General features: G+C 44.2%; 1 protein-coding gene across 6 annotated transcripts in view; it reads left to right on the top strand.

The window, feature by feature from the left end:
• Positions 1–15386, top strand: part of LOC138641969 (ATP-dependent translocase ABCB1-like) — a 434165-nt gene that overhangs the window by 57984 nt on the left and 360795 nt on the right. The gene's annotated exons all lie outside the window — the stretch shown is intronic.

The raw sequence follows: 15386 nt of genomic DNA, 5'->3' as shown, positions 1-15386 counted from the left end.
CAGAGGCCAATATTAATCTCCCTTTTTTCAGGGAAAATTTATAAAACCAAAAAAAAAATTAAATAGGCTTTCTATGGCCCACTATTTGTGAGAGAGATGGCACGCTCAGGACTGGCACAGATGGCACGCTCACAACTGGCACACAAGCCCAGAGGCCAATATTAATCTCCCTTTTTTCAGGGAAAATTTATAAAACCAAAAAAAAAATTAAATAGGCTTTCTATGGCCCACTATTTGTGAGAGAGATGGGACGCTCAGGACTGGCACAGATGGCACGCTCAGGACTGGCACAGAAGCCCAGAGGCCAATATTAATCTCCCTTTTTTTCAGGGAGAATTTATAAAACCCAAAAAAAAATAAAATAGGCTTTCTATGGCCCACTATTTGTGAGAGAGATGGCACACTCAGGACTGGCACACAAGCCCAAAGGCCAATATTAATCTCCCACTGTATTTTTATCAGGGAGAATTTATACACCCCACAAAAAAAAATACAGAAAAATGAAAAGGCTTTCTATGGCCCACTATGTGAGAGAGATGGCACACACAGGGATGGCACTCTAGCAGAAATGCCAAATTGCCAATCTTAATCTCCCACCAAAAAAAAAAAAAAAAAAAAAACAGGGAATGTCCTACAATTACTATCTCCCTGCCTGCAGTAATCTCAGCCAGGTATGGCAGGCAGCTACTATCTCCCTGCCTGCAGTAATCTCAGCCAGGTATGGCAGGCAGCAATAAGGAGTGGACTGATGCACAAATGAAATAAAAAGTGTGGACAAACAAAAAAGATAGCTGTGCAGAAAGGAAGGAACAAGAGGATTTGTGCTTTGAAAAAAGCAGTTGGTTTGCACAGCGGCGTACACACAGCAATGCAGCTATCAGGGAGCCTTCTAGGGCAGCCCAATGAGCTACAGCGCTGAGGGGAAAAAAAAAAAAAAAAAAAATTCCACTGTCCCTGCACACCGAGGGTGGTGTTGGACAGTGCAAATCGCTGCAGCACAAGCGGTTTTGTGGTTAATGGACCCTGCCTAACGCTATCCCTGCTTCTGACAAAGCGGCAGCAACCTCTCCCTAAGCTCAGATCAGCAGCAGTAAGATGGCGGTCGGCGGGAACGCCTCTTTATAGCCCCTGTGACGTCGCAGACAGCAAGCCAATCACTGCAATGCCCTTCTCTAAGATGGTGGGGACCAGGACCTATGTCATCACGCTGCCCACACTCTGCGTTTACCTTCATTGGCTGAGAAATGGCGCTTTTCGCGTCATTGAAACGCGACTTTGGCGCGAAAGTCGCGTACCGCATGGCCGACCCCGCACAGGGGTCGGATCGGGTTTCATGAAACCCCGACTTAGCCAAAAGTCGGCGACTTTTGAAAATGTTCGACCCGTTTCGCTCAACCCTAGTTACAGCTGCATTTGCATCGTGTCGCATGGGGCTGCGTCATTCTATGCACTCATTGGTGCCCCATGACGCAATTGCGAGGTGACTATGGATTGCTATGAAAGATCTGCTGAAGACCTCTATACCTGCCTTTATAAAGCTCTGTTGAAACTCTGTGGCTGAAATCACACTAACGTATGACATCTGATGCGAGAGCTTCGGATGCTATGTGCTAATGACCCTCGGCTCCTGTTCTGCTGCGAGCGTGAGCCGAGTGTCAGTGCTCTGTGCTCTGATCCTCTCGCGTGAGTGGATCGGAGCACAGCTGCAGAGGAGACCGAGAAATGTATTTCTCCATCTCCTCTGCTGCCGTTCGTCAGCATATATCGCACTGCATTAGGGTGATATCCGAGTGCAGTACATTGCGTCACAGGTCTATGGATGCGAGTGAGCTAAGACTCGCTGCAAATTGCAGCATGCTGTGATTGTTCTCTCATGACAAATCATCATGGGAAAATAATCGCAGATCTGAGCTTCCCCACATATTTAAAGGGAACCTGTCACCCCGAAAATCGCGGGTGAGGTAAGCCCACCGGCATCAGGGGCTTATCTACAGCATTCTGTAATGCTGTAGATAAGCCCCCGATGTTACCTGAAAGAGGAGAAAAAGACGTTAGATTATACTCACCCAGGGGCGGTCCCGCTGCTGGTCCGGTCGGATGGGCGTCTCTGGTCCGCTGCGGCACCCCCCATCTTCTTTCCAAGACATCCTCTTCTGATCTTCAGCCACAGCTCCGGCGCAGGCGTACTTTTGTCCGGCGCAGACAAAGTACGCCTGCGCCGGAGCTGTGGCTGAAGATCAGAAGAGGACGTCTTGGAATGAAGATGGGAGGCGCCGCAGCGGACCAGAGACGCCCATCCGACCGGACCAGCAGCGGGACCGCCCCTGGGTGAGTATAATCTAACGTCTTTTTCTCCTCTTTCAGGTAACATCTGGGGCTTATCTACAGCATTACAGAATGCTGTAGATAAGCCCCTGATGCTGGTGGGCTTACCTCACCCGCGATTTTCGGGGTGACAGGTTCCCCTTAACACTGGTCTGAGTGTTATCCAATGTTTTATCGCATAGCACTCAGCCATGTTATACAGTAATGTGACTCCAGCCTGTGGCTGGGCTTCAAAGGAGAGTGGGATTTTTACTATATGCAGACATACTGTGATATATAGCATAAGTAATCAGATAGTCGCATGTTCTAGTCCCCTAATTGACAAATACAGTAAAATATAAGGTTTTAAGAGAAAAAAAACACATAGAAGTTTAAATAGCCCATTTTTCTCCCTTTATAAAAATAAAGATATTAAGAAAGTACACATATGGGCTACAGCCACGTTTACAAAAGTCTGTTCTATCAAAACATGATATTAATTAACCTGACCTGTAAACACCATTACTGGAAAAAAAATGTTAAAATATCAAAACTGCCATTTGTTTGTTTCCTCAATGCCACAAAAAAATGCAGCAAGAAACGATTAAAGCGTCACGTCTATACTAAAATTCAATAAACAAAAATATCTCATCCTCAAAAAAATAACCCCCCACACAGCTACAGTGGGGCAAAAAGTATTTAGTCAGCCACCAATTGTGCAGGTTCTCCCACTTAAAAAGATGAGAGAGGCCTGTAATTGACATCATAGGTAGACCACAACTATGAGAGTCAAAATGAGAAAACAAATCCAGAAAATCGCCTTGTCTGATTTGGCAAGATTTATCTAGCAAATTATGGAGGAAAATAAGTAGTTGGTCATTAACAAAAGTTCATCTCAATATTTTCTTATATATCCCTTGTTGGCAATGACAAAGGTCAAACGTTTTATGTAAATCTTCACAAGGTTGGCACACACTGTTGGTGGTATGTTAGCCCATTCCTCCATGTAGAGCAGTGATGTTTTGGGCCTGTCGCTGGTCAACATGGACTTTCAACTCCCTCCAAAGGTTTTCTATGGGGTTGAGATCTGGAGACTGGCTAGGCCACTCCAGGATCTTCATATGCTTCTTACGAAACCACTCCTTTGTTGCCCTGGCCGTGTGCAAAATGGTCCTCGAAAGGGTGCAGTCTAATTGGGCTATTGCAATGTAGTATATACAGGTGGTTCTCATAAAATTAGAATATCATCAAAAATTAATTTATTTCAGTTCTTCAATACAAAAAGTGAAACTCATATATTATATAGAGTCATTATAAACAGAGTGATCTATTTCAAGTGTTTATTTCTGTTACTATTGATGATTATGGCTTACAGTCAATGAAAACCCAAAAGACATTATCTCAGTAAATTAGAATATTTTATAACACCAGCTTCAAAAATTATTTTAAAATCTGAAATGTTGGTCTACTGAATTGTATGTTCAGTAAAAGCACTCAATACTTGGTTGAGGCTTCATTTGCATCAATTACTGAATCAATGCGGCGTGGCATTGAGGTGAATAGTACGGCGCATGTCACATCCCTCCCTTTGATGTAATGGCTCTGGTGTTGAGCCAACATCTTTTCTTGCACATGTCAGCTGTTTTGCGCAGCTGACATGTGCCCCTAACAGCTGTGGGTAGAATCGCGATGGTTGTGGGTGGTATTTAATGTGATTGCCCCAGAAGCACGTCACTTATCCCGTCCATCAACGCCCGTGTCACATGACTGGGGGTCATCGATGGGTTGGAATGACAACCCAGGGTCTGCAGGAGTCCCCTGTGGTTGTCATTGCTTGATTGCTATGAGCGTCGACCAGCGGTCGGCGCTCATAGCAAGTGAGCATTTCTGCTACACAAAGGCGATCTGATCATCGCCTGTGTGTAGCAGAGGCGATCAGACAACTGCAGGTTCTAGTCTCATGTGGAAAATATTGAAGAATGCAAAATTAAAAAAAAAAATGTTTTTAAAAATATAAAAAAATAAAAAAGTATATAAAAGTTCAAATCACCCCCCATTTTCCCCATTTAAAATAAAACAATTAAAAAAAATAAAAAATACACATATTTGGTATCGCCGTGTTTAGAATCACCCGATTTATCAAGCTATAAAAAGAAATAATCCGATCAGTAAATGGTGTAGCGAAAAAATGTCAAAACGCCAGAATTACATGTTTGGTTGCCACAAAATTGCATTAAAATGCAATAACCCGCAATAAAAAAAATGTATTCACACCAAAATGATAGCATTAAAAATGTTATCGCAGAATGTAAAAAATAAGCCCTCACCAAGCCCCAGATCACGAAAAATGGAGACGCTACGGGTCTCAGAAAATGACGCAATTTTTTTAACAAACTTTGGATTTTTTTCACCATTTAAATAAAATCAACTTAGACATGTTTGGTGTCTAAGAACTCACAATGACCTGGAGAATCATAATGGCATTTCAAGGTTAGCATTTGGTGAATATGTTAAAAAAAATCCAAAAAACCGTTGTGGAACTGCATTTTTTTGTACTTGGAATTTTTTTTCCCGTTTTTGAGTACACGATATGGTAAAACCAATGGTGTCATTCAAAAGTACAAGTAGTCCATCAAAAAACAAGCCCTCACATGACCATATTGATGAAAAAATAAATATGTTATGGCTCTGGTAAGAAGGGGAGTGAAAAACGGAAACGTAAAAATGAAAAAGGGCTGTGGCATGACGGGGTTAAAAGCGTACTTGCTGTACACATGCACTCATAAAAGCTTTGCACAAAGTAAAATGCCAGGCAAAAAATTATAAGGCTGGGTTCACATTGCGTTAATGGCAGTCCGCTGACGGCATCCGTTACATAGCGGCACTAACGCTATGTAACGGATCCGTTAGCGCACAAATTGACTGCCATTATGTAGCGCATCACCAACGCATGTCATAATCGGCATGTGTTAGTGATGTGCCGTCATTCTGTGACGGACCCTCGGACGCAGTCTGCAGCGTTTTTGGGTCCGTCACCGCTAGCATAGATAGAGCATCTGCGCTAGCGCGATCCCATAAACGCGATCCTTTTTTGGCACTTGCGTTAGCGCAGTCCGTTAGCGTATCCGTTGAACGGACTGCACTAACGCAATGTGAACCTAGCCTTAGGACTGTAATATAGTCATTCATAGACCCCAGAAAGGAAACAACTGGAAGGCCTTACTCATAAATATTTTTAAAGTGTAGTTGCTGTACTGCTATACTCATAAAGGTTTTGCACAATTAACAAAGCCAGGAAAAATTATAAGCAGGGTAATATAGTAATCTTCTTCAAGTGTCCACTTCTTATCCTTCCTCTTGAGGCTGGGGAACTGCCTCCACCTGCTTTCTCAAGCCAGATTTCTAGGAGCCTGGACTGGAAGTGACCCGTCTTCAAATAGTGCTGGAGCCCCCAACATATAGAAAGAGGCAACCTTCCCCATTGTCTGCTCACATATAGGAGGTGAAGAACTCCAAGGACAATACGATCTCTCAGGGGTGGTAGTAGCCCTGTCTCGAGCTGCCTCAAGGAGCCTCTCCCAGGCCCATTCATTCCTCAAGAAGGGTTGATCATGCTCCCTTCCTTCTGGGATCACACCCACTGTATAGCAGCTCTGTTGCTTCTTCATTTTGAGGAACATGACCCTGGTTCCAGCCGTCAGCTCTTGTAGCTTTCGAGGCAAGTGCTCTTTCTCTACTGCCCGATGATTGAATGAGACATGATGACGGGTCACAAGCTCTTCAATGGACCCCCTCCTTCCCTGACGGTCGTTAGTAACTACCTACCCCCCCCCCCCTGGGATGCCAACCTTCAGTACCTTATGGCTAGCCGGCTCGATAACATTTGTCCAGATCTTTCCTGACTTGCCTCCTTCTCTCTTCTGAACAGCCTAGGCTGCACAGTCCACTTTTCAGTTCCTGAATCCTTGCTCTCCCTCGGGATTCTCTCATGCTTCTGCCAACTTTGTAGCACATTACACTGTATGGAGGACTAATTGAATACAGTAAAAAAAAGTTAACACTTTTATTTTGAGTGTTATAAATCACAGAAGTGTACCCAGACCAGGTAATACTGTATGGCTGAGAAAAGTAACCCTACAATATTTGTAATGCTTTTTTCAGTTTTTTACATCAAAATAAATGTACCCCAGACAACAGAATAGTGTATGGATGAGAACTGTAATACAGCCAATTTTTTAAACGCTTTTTTGTAGTGTTATATAACACATAAATGTGCCACAAAACACTTAAAATTGTATGGCTGAGAGATGTAAGCCTGCAACATTTTTTAACTATTTTCTTCAGTTTTATAGATCACAGGAAATGTACCACAGACCACGGAATAGTATATGGATGAGAACTGTAATCCAGCCAATTTTTTGTAACCCATTTTTCTAGTGTCAGATAATATCACAGAAATTTTCACCAGACCATGAAAAAGTGTATGGATGAGAACTGTAATACAGTTAATTTTTTTTGTATGCTTTTTTGGAGTGTTAGATGTCACAGAAATGTACCACAGAACAAGTGAAACTAAGCCAGCAATTTTTTTAATGCTTTTTCTTAAATGTTATAGATCACAGGAAATGTACCCCAGACTATGTAATAGTGTATGGGTGATAAATTTAACCCTTCAAAATTTTTAAATGTTTTTTTGGAGTGCCACATTTATATATATATATATATATATATGTATATATATATATATATATATATATAAATTGGAGCACACCAATGCTCACCAATGGGGCCCAGGCCTCCTAGGTTAGACGGTCCATTCATCTACCCAAGTTACATACCAAAAAGAAGAAAAGAAGGCAGCACTCCAATTCCTTTCAAAGGTGAAAAACGTGTGGAGTTTATTCAAACCCACATCTCTGTGCGGCGTTTCGGCTCACACTGAGCCTTTCTCAAGCCCCCCAGCGAATGAATGGAATGTAGGTGAATGACCTGTAGTTACCTCGAGTTGCGGTGATGTGCCCTCTGCTGGATGTCCTCATATGAACTCGAGCGTGGGAAAATATTCTGAAAAGTTCCCAGGCTCGAGTTCATATGAGGACATCCAGCAGAAGGCGCATCACCGCGACTGAAGGTGACCTACATTCCATTCATTCGCTGGTGTTTTACTGGCAGGAGCACAGCTGCATTAGCAGGCTCCTGCTTGTAAAATTAGTTAACCCCTTCAGATGGATTTACATCGTTGGACGTGATAGATCGACGGAAGGTATGGGATATTGTTGTTTTTTTTATTTTACCTTTTTTACAGAACGAGGGTCTTCAGGTGGATTACCAGTATAATAAAATATTACAAAAACCTGTGTATTTATTTCATTAAAATACTTTGTAATAATGTGTGTGTGTTTTAACCATTTCATACTATTGGATTAATAATGGATAGGTGTCATAATTGACGCCTCTCCATTATTAATATGGCTTAATGTCACCTTACAATAGCAAGGTGACATTAACCCTTCATTACTCCATATCCCACCGCTACACAGGAATGGGAAGAGAGTGGCCAAGTGCCAGAATAGGCGCATCCTCCAGATGTGCCTTTTTTGGGGTGGCTGGGGGCAGATGTTTTTAGCCAGGGGGGGCAATAACCATGGACCCTCTCCAGACTATTAATATCTGCCCTCAGTCACTGGCTTTACCATTCTGGCGGAGAAAATTGCGCGGGAGCCCACGCCAATTTTTTCCGCGATTTAACCCTTTAAATTAATTGCTAGAGCGCCCAAATTTTGCACATACACACTACTAACATTAATAGTGTGGAATATGCAAAAAAAAAAGGGATATGAGATGGTTTACTGTATGTAAACCATGTCTCATATCATGTCGGGTTTGAGAAGGAGATAGGAAAAGCCGGCAATTAAATTACCGGCTTTTAAGCTATCTAGCGCTGTATGATATATATATATATTTGTGTCTCACTGATATATATATATATATATATATATATATATATATATATATATATATATAGACAGTATATATGTTTTTACGATTTTTTGAGAACATGGATCCATTGTCTAACCGTATGTCGGTTTTGCAAGCCTGCGAGAAAATCTCGCAGTACGGATGCCATACGGATTACATACGGAGGATGCCATGTGCAAAATACGCTGACACACCCTGCCTACGGATGAGATATGGACCACTATTTTGGGGACTTTTCTGCGTATTACGGCCATAAAATACGGACCATATTGTCTTATGCCGAGTGTGACACCGGCCTTATAAGCCCTGATGATGTCCCACCGCTCGCCAATCACAGTTAATGCAACAACCAAGATGGCTACATCATTGCCGTGATGCACTGGCAATCCCGTATGCTTATTGGCTGTGTAACAAGCACCAAAGATACAGGGCAGGGAATCAAGTTTTACATAGATCACCGCCTATTACTCATTGAGAAATACATCCAAACACCATGATACTAGAGTGATAACCGAGTAGGGAAGATGTCCAGGAACAGATCCGGAGAGGTGAGTGTTAAAAACAAATATTTATTTAAAAAAATTATTACATTTTTTTTCTCAAAATTTTTTTTTGTATCATGCTAGTAAAAATTGCATAGCCATAGGAATGCACCAGACTGTGGCGTTTCAAACTACTTGTGTTTCGTCATAGTATGGTATGCTTTCTAGACCTAGAGTGTTGTTTTAAATAACATTTAAACATGAAATGACATTGACAGATCTCCATATTATATACCAGTTTTTTATTTTATACCAGTTTTTTATTTTATTTATTTAGTGATATTGCATTTGTATCTAATAAATATACATTAGATCCTTTCTGATGTTCATGCCATTTGGTACTCTGGAATTTAATTTAAGAATAGTAGATGCTTCTTTGTATTTTAGAGATCGTAATCTGTCACCTCTCCTTTTGGGTGGAGGAACCCTTTCAACTGCATTAACCTTAAGGCCGGTTTCACACGTCAGTGGCTCCGGTACGTGAGGTGACAGTTTCCTCATGTAGCGGAGCCACTGACACATGTAGACGCATTAAAATCAATGCATCTGTGCAGATGTCATTGATTTTTTGCGGACTGTGTCTCCATGTGCCAAACACGGAGACATGTCAGTGTTCGTGGGAGCGCACGCATTACACGGACGCATTAAAGTCAATGGGTCCGTGTAAAACACGTACCGCACACGGACGTTGTCCGTGTGCAGTCCGTGTGCCGTGCAGGAGACAGTGCTCCAGTAAGCAGTAAGTCCCCCCCACATGGTGCTGAAGCCACGATTCATATCTTCTGTGCAGCAGCGTTTGCTGCAGAGAAGATATGAATAATCCATTTTTTGTGGTTTTTCGTGTATAAAATAAAGGTCCATGTCCCCACCCCCTGTGCGCCCCCCCCCCCGCTGTTCTGAAAATACTCACCCAGCTCCCTCGTTGGCTGTCGCTTCTTCCTCTCCTGGCCGCACCTTCTACTGTATGCGGTCACGTGGGGCCGCCGATTACAGTCATGAATATGCGGCTCCACCTCCCATAGGGGTGGAGCCAGATATTCATTACTGTAAATGAGCGGCCCCACGTGACCGCTAATACAGTACAAGGTGCAGCCAGGACAGGAAGCAGCGAGGGAGCCGGGAGCTGGGTAAGTATTTTAATTACAGCGGGGGGGGGTGGGTGTTAGGTGGGCACAGGGGGTGGGAGGAGGGTGGGGACCTGGATCTGGATTTTACATACTATTATTCACATCTTCTCTACAGCAAACGCTGCTGCAGGGAAGATATGAATGGGGCTTCAGCACGATGCAGGGGACAGCGCTAAACTTTAGCGCTGTCTCCGGCACGGTGCGTGTGGTACCTAGTGGGCACACGGGCGGCACACGTGTGCCGCACGTGTGCCACACTGATGTGCCACAGAAACGCACTGGCACACGGACACAGATAATTCCGGTACCGATTTTTCCAGTACGGAATTATCTGGACGTGTGAGACTGGCCTAAGGGTGGTAACATCACTATTGTGGCAATTTAAAAAATGTTGATAAGCACCTGACAAATTGCGGGTGGTTTTGTTTTGCGCATCATATATATGTTCAGATATGCGCCTTCTCAATGTCCTTGTGGTGCAGCCAGCATACTGTATTTTACATGTTATAACAAAACCACATATGTGCTTTTACAATTTATAAAGCCCTTTATAATATATTCATACACATATTGACATAAGCCATATAACTTTTGTCCACATTTGTAAGACCCACTTACTGATATCCAGTTGCCTTTTTATTTCCCATGTTAGTATGAATGATTGGTGAAACACTATTACCTATAGTAGTGCCTCTTCTGGATATAAATTTGCATCCTTTTTTCTAAATTTTTCTTTGATATAGGATTGGTAGGTGTTTCTTGATAATATTCACTACTTGCTTATTACCATATTGGATTGAGAATATCACAGGTACATAGATCTTTATTGCAATCAGCAGTGTGATCACAGGATTTTTGGGGGGATAAATATTCCATCCTGGTTTTAGAATTTGCCACCCTTTTGCATGATTAAGGATTTGATCAGAATATCCCCATGTTTTAAAACAAGAGTCAATGACAGAGCACTCTGCGATATAATGATTTTCTAACGTGCAGCATCGCTTTGCTCTGATATATTCCCCCACTGATTAATTATTTATAACTAGTGTTGAGCATTCCGATACTGCAAATATCGGGTATCGGCCGATATTCGCTGTATCAGAATTTCGATACCGAGTTCCGATATTTTTGCGATATCGGAAATCGGAATCGGAAGTTCCTATAGTGCAATTATGCAGTATAAAGAAGTGTGGGCGGTGCGTGGGCGGTGCGTGGGTGGTGCGTGGGCGGTGTGTGGGCGGAGACTGTGTGTGTGTGTGTGTCTGCGGGCGGTGTCTGTGTGTGACCGTGGGGCTCTATGCGGCGTGCGGGGTCTCTGTGCGGCGTGCGTAGGTCTCTGCCGGCCGTGTGGGGGTCTGTGTGGGGATCTGTGCGGTGGGCAGGGTCTCTGCTGGCCGTGCGGGGGTCTGTGCGGGGGTCTGTGCGAGGGTCTCTGTGGCATGCGGGGTCTCTGTGTGGCATGTGGGGGTCTCTGCCGGCCGTGCGGGGGACTGTGCGGGGTGTGCGGGGGTCTGTGCGGGGCGTGCGGGGTCTCTGCTGGCCATGCGAGGGTCTGTGCAGGGGTCTCTTCTGGCCGTGCGGGGCATGCGGGGGTCTGTGCAGCGTGTGGGGGTCTGTGCGGGGCATGCGGGGGTCTGTGTGGGGCATGTGGGGGTCTCTGCTGGCCGTGCAGGGGTCTGTGTGGGGTCTGTGCGGGGCATGCGGGGGTCTCTGCCGACCGTGCGAGGGTCTGTGCGGGGTCTCTGACAGTGATTGACACATTAGCCAATGATGGGACAGTCGTAGTCCCATCATTCGGCTAATGTGTTGAATGAAAAAAAAAAATACTCCACACATACTCCATACATATTCCATACATACTCCATACATACTCCATACAATACATACATGACATACAGTACATTAAACACAGATTACATACTCACCATTATTTGTCATTTTGATCCCCGAAGCCAGTGTCATCTGTAAAAAAGGTGAAAAAAAACAAACAACCAATATCCAATATACTACCTGTCCGCAGAAATCCACGAGTGTCCCACGACGATCTCCTGTGGAGAACAGCAGCAACAGCTGTTGCAACCGCTCTCCAGGGGCCCCAGATACACAATGACGGGAGGAAGGGATTCCTCCGCTGTAAAAAAAATAGTCCCTAGCCTCACTTATGGCATTGCTGCATGAGAAATTTTCCCACGCAGCAATTGCCGTAAAGTGAGACTTTGAACTTTAGTAACCTCAGTGATACACTGAGGGAGCCATTGTCTCGTGTCAGTGTGTCACTGAGGGTCCTATAGAGCAGTGACATCACCAGATGTCCTGATACAGAGTCCTGATACAGAGGCTACTAAAATATTTTTCTGTTCCTAGGGTCATACAGTAGGGGACCTGACGTTCAAATAGTTTGTAGATTCTAGTGTGTTATAGAGGCCTGATCCAGAGGCCACAAATAAAATTCTTCTGTTCCTAGTATCATACAGTAGGGGACATCTCAAATTCAAATAGTTTACAGCATCTAGTGTGTTGTAGAGGCCTGATTTAGAGGTCATAATACAATTCTTGTGTTCCTAACGTCATATAGTTGGGGACATCTGAATTTCAAATTGTTTGTTGAATATCTTCTCTCTCATACAGACCTCATCCACACTCAAACAATTCTTACTTCTGTGACTAATGCAATATAGCAAGCCATGTTTCACCTTGGAATCTACTGCCGCTGAAATTCAGCTGTTTGCAGAGGTGGTGCAGAATTTAAAATATTGCTAATACTGTGCTCCTACGACACTATCTGATCATCATGCGTAGGAAAGAAAAAAACACCACCACCAAAAAACTCCACCATCTCCCATCTGCTGGCTACGGAAATGCTGCATTTCTGCCTGGTAGATACAGACGATTTCTGAAAGCTGATGGCCGGCGCAGTCCCCCTGTCATGGTTTGGACAGGGTTAATGCCCTGCCCTCTCAGGGTTAATTGCTGTGGCCTCCTTTTGGATCTGGGAAGGATATTTATTCCCACACTGGACTAGGATCCTCTGTCAGTTATACTTTTTGTTTTGTCTGACGCCCTGGTGTGCATGTGCATTCTGTGTTGTTTGTTTGCTCTCCGTGCTCGATCTGGTGTGTTTCATTCCCTCGGCTTTCTAACCAACCTGACTATCCTTCTGCCTCACCCTCCTGTGCCTAGCTTATCTCCCGGTTATTGTCCTCGGCACGTTTGACTACTCTCCGGCGCCCTTCGCCTCCTTTGCATCCTGACGCTTTGCTTCCATCCCTGCCCCTCCCCCTCTGTCACATGTTTCAGGTCCTGTTTGATACCCAGTGAGTTCCCCGCCATTCTGCTCTGGGCTCCCTTACTGCGGCGTGTAGTCTCCCGGCAGTTGTTTCACCTGGGATCCTTGACAACCCCAGTACCAATTGCCCAGTCACCATTACTTTTATAAGAAAGCTGTGCCTGCGCTACACCAGTGGTCTGTGTTCTTTGACCCTGGATTGTCACGTCGCTGTGTCCTTGGTAACGTCGGATCCATAATGCCGTGTGTCCGGGACTTCTGGGATCTCCTGGTGGTGCATGCGCCGAACTTACCCAGGCCACGCTTGATCACCAATCATGCGTGGTATAAATATTTGGCGTTTTCATATTACCCTCACTCCGCCTGACGAAGGAAGTCTTACCGAAACGCGCATCGGGGTGCATATGCACACGGATATCAAACCCCTCAAGGTATCCTGTATATTCTGAGAAAATTTTTTTTTCACATTCTCATTGGCACTTTGTGCTTAGCACTTTTTCCGGTTATTGACTGGGCACTGGGTGACTCTGGTGGCTGTGGGAGCAGGTGCTGCTCCACAAATCTTGGAATTCCCAAGGCTTGCAGGACAAACCTCTACATTTAACACTTCCGCCACTGCTTCTGCCTCCTCCTCTATCTTCTCTAGGGCCTCCACCTGAGCCTTCAACCATTGCCTTAATGAGTCACGCGTTCCAACAGTGCAGAGCGAATCCCCACCACCTCTGTACTGCACAGCCAGGGCTCACCTCAATCAGGCAGTGTTAAAATTGATATGCCTTGGAGATCGCAGTCATACAGGTGAAGAGTTGTGGACAGCTGAGTTTGATCAATGGCTGTCTCCGCTGAGCCTGCATTCAGGGAAGGCTGTGTCCGATAATGATGCAAACCTGGTGGCGACCCTATGGCAAGGCAAACTCACATGAGTGCCTTGTATGGCTCACATCCTTAACTGGGTGGTACAGCATTTTCTCCGACACTATCCTGGCTTGGGTGAGCTGTTCCAGAAAGCACATAAGCTGTGTGCTCATTTCTGTAGTTTACACCCCTCAGGTCATCGACTTGCATCGATACAGAGGTCTTTGTCAATGCCATTTAACAGGTTGATATGCAATGTGCTGACACAATGGAATTCCACTCTGCACATGTTGCAGCGATTGTGGCTTCAGCAAGGAGCCCTGACACAGTATGTCATGTCGTAAAGCCTGGGCCAAGACAGATTAAGGACCTCTGCACCCTTCTGCACAGTTTCGAAATGGCTACTAAGATAGAGGAGGATGCAGAAGGGATAACATTGTCTCTAAGTTCCAGACTGTTGTCACACAGGTGGGTGCCAAGGGAGGGTGGATAGTGGCGATTCAGGGTAGCTGGTGATAACAGACAAACTGTTATCGAAGATGCAAGATCTGAGGAACAAATGGAGGTGGATGAGGTGATGGGCGAGCAACTGTCAGTTGAAGAGGATAATCTTCCCCTCTTTGTTGTTCGTGGTTGGTGGGAGGGGACAAAGGAAACAAGCATCATTGTTACCCAGCCACCAACACAGCATGGGCTTGGACCTCATGGTAGAGCTCGACATACAGTATGAGTGCCTTCTTGCTGCAACATGATCCAGGTATAGTTATGATTAGGAATACTGATGGCAACTGGGTTGCCACTCTGGAAAACCTACAAAAGAAAAGTCCTCCGAAAGAATATAATATAAAAATGTAATTTTTATTAAGATATGTTTAAAACATAATTAAAAAGGGATGACATCATACAGAAAAGAATGAAAAAACAAGCAAAACATTGGGCAGAGGTATGAATCAGGTCCAACAAAAATAATACGTGTATAAATAACACCAATAATATCACACCATAGATAAATCAATAAAAAGCACAATGCTTAAAGTGAGTCAAGTGCAAAAACGTGCTTATACATATGGACCAAAAACATCCTGCAGGACTGGGTGCAATTAATTCAATAATATGATGCAGTATATAATGAGCATAGTTGCTAGAAAGCTTTGTAAAAGAGAAGTATTTATCTGCACATCATAGCCACACATAACGATAAAAAAATAATAATTCACATTAAATGTTGGCTAACAAGTACACATAATTACCCAAAGTCCAGGCTGCCACAACGTACCCCCTGACGCGCGTTTC

Source organism: Ranitomeya imitator, chromosome 6 (assembly GCF_032444005.1).
Source record: "Ranitomeya imitator isolate aRanImi1 chromosome 6, aRanImi1.pri, whole genome shotgun sequence".
Taxonomy (NCBI): Eukaryota; Metazoa; Chordata; class Amphibia; order Anura; family Dendrobatidae; genus Ranitomeya; species Ranitomeya imitator.
Note: the sequence above shows the minus strand (reverse complement) of the source record. Positions and strands in the feature narration are given on the sequence as shown.